The sequence below is a fragment of the Petromyzon marinus genome, unplaced genomic scaffold, assembly GCF_048934315.1.
Source record: "Petromyzon marinus isolate PM22_M1 ecotype Great Lakes invasive population unplaced genomic scaffold, UKy_Petmar_22M1.pri1.0 PM_G_Scaffold_55, whole genome shotgun sequence".
NCBI classification, from domain to species: domain Eukaryota; kingdom Metazoa; phylum Chordata; class Hyperoartia; order Petromyzontiformes; family Petromyzontidae; genus Petromyzon; species Petromyzon marinus.
Window position 1 is genome coordinate 1,015,001 of NW_027423008.1, and position 2,500 is coordinate 1,017,500.

Consider the following 2,500-nt stretch of genomic DNA (forward strand, 5'->3'; position numbering starts at 1 on the left):
ACTCAAAAACTTCTATATGTTTCACGGATAGACCCCGTGAAACGCTAGAAATTGGCGGGGATGTGTCTCTTGTGGCTCACGGGGCTGTTAGGGTGGCACAGAACTCCCTCGGAATGGGAAAAGGGGTCATTTTCGTGTTGCCACATTGCATAGGAACGCCATGAAACTTCCAGAGGCATTTGCAGCAGAAAGGCACGTGCACTCAAAAATTTTAATATTTTTCACGCATAGACCCCGTCAAACGCTAGAAGTTGGCGGGGATGTCTCTCTTGTGGCTCACGGGGCTGTTAGGGTCGCACAGAAATGCCTCGGAATGGGAAAACGGGTCATTTTTGTGTGGCCACATTGCATAGGAACGGCATGAAACTTCCAGAGGCATTTGCAGCAGGAATGCATGTGCACTCAAAAACGTCTATATTTTTCACGGATAGACCCCGTGAAACGCTATAAATTGGCGGGGATGTCTCTCTTGTGGCTCACGGGCGCTGTTAGTTAGGGTCGCACAGAAATCCCTCGGAATGGGAAAAGGGGTCATTTTCGTGTTGCCACATTGCGTACGAACGGCATGAAACTTCCAGAGGCATCTGCAGCAGAAATGCATGTGCACTCAAAAACGTCTATATTTTTCACGGATAGACCCCGTGAAACGCTAGAAATTGGCGGGGATGTGTCTCTTGTGGCTCACGGGGCTGTTAGGGTCGCACAGAAATCCCTCGGAATGGGAAAACGGGTCATTTTCGTGTTGCCACAATTGGCATACGAACGGCATGAAACTTCCAGAGGCATTTGCAGCAGAAATGCATGTGCACTCAAAAACGTGAATATTTTTTCACGGATAGACCCCGTCAAACGCTCGAATTTGGCGGGGATGTTTCTCTTGTGGGTCACGGGGCTGTTCGGCTCGCACAGAACTCCCTTGGTCCACCTGATTCGTGCATACAGGCAGCAACTAAAACTCTGTAAACCTGCTGTGAGGACATCTAAACAGTGGACCAGTGAGGCTGTGGAAGATTTGCGGGCGTGCTTAGACTGTACTGACTGGGATATGTTCACGACTGCTACCAATAGTCTGGATGAACTCACAGAGGCTGTGTACATCAGCTTCTGTGAGGACTGCTGTATCCCAACACGTACCAGGGTGAACTTTAACAACAACAAGCCCTGGTTCTCAGCAAAGCTCAAAAGGTTGAGGTTGGAGAAGGAGGAAGCGTTTAGGAGTGGGGATAGAGACAGATTCAAGGAGTCGAAGAACAGGTTTAGCAAAGCGGTGAGAGAGGCTAAACGACTGTACTCAGAGACACTAAAACACCAGTTCTCTACTAACGACGCTGCTTCTGTCTGCCAAAGGGCTCAGGCACATCACCAACTACAAACCCAGAGCGCCCCACACCACTAACGACTCCCGCCTAGCCAACGACCTGAACGAGTTCTACCGTAGATTTGAAAGACAATTGGACTGTCCTGAACCACCCCTTCCCACCCAAGAGGCCCCATCCCCCACCCATACTACAGAAACGACTCTCTCCTTTCAGGAGGGAGAAGTTAATGGGCTTTTCAAGAGGCAGAATCCACGCAAAGCAGCCGGGCCGGACTCTGTCTCTCCAGCCACCCTCAGGCACTGCGCTGACCAGCTGTCTCCGGTGTTCACCAACATCTTTAACACCTCCCTGGAGACATGCCATGTACCAGCCTGTCTCAAGTCCTCCACCATCATCGCTGTGCCCAAAAAGCTAAGGCCAACAGGACTAAATGATTACAGACCGGTCGCCCTTACATCTGTGGTAATGAAGTCTTTTGAGCGCCTGCTCCTGGCACACCTCAAAGCCATCACAGACCCTCTCCTGGACCCCCTTCAGTTTGCCTACAGAGCCAACAGGTCTGTGGACGACGCAGTTAACATGGCCCTCCACTTCACCCTACAGCATGTGGACGCCCCAGCATCCTACGCCAGGATCCTGTTTGTGGACTTCAGCTCTGCCTTCAACACCATCATCCCTGCCCTGCTTCAGGACAAGCTCTTCCAGCTGAACGTGCCCTACTCCACCTGCAGGTGGATCACAGACTTCCTCTCTGACAGGAAGCAGTGCGTTAAGCCGGGAACAGAAGTCTCTGACTCCAGGTCCATCAGCACGGGAACTCCTCAGGGCTGCGTCCTTTGCCCACTGCTCTTCTCCCTGTATACCAACAGCTGCGCCTCCAATCATCTGTCCGTCAAACTCTTGAAGTTTGTCGGACGACACCACCCTCATTGGGCTGATCTCTGGTGGGGATGAGTCTGACTATAGGTGGGAAGCTGACAACCTGGTGACCTGGTGTAGCCAGAACAACTTAGAGCTAAATGCTCTAAGGACAGTTGAGATGGTTGTGGACTTCAGGAAGAATACAGCCCCACTCACCGCCATCACCCTGTTAGACTCCGCAGTCAAAATTGTGGAGTCCTTCCGCTTCCTGGGCACTATTCTCTGCCGGGACCTCAAGTGGGAACTGAACATCAGCTCCC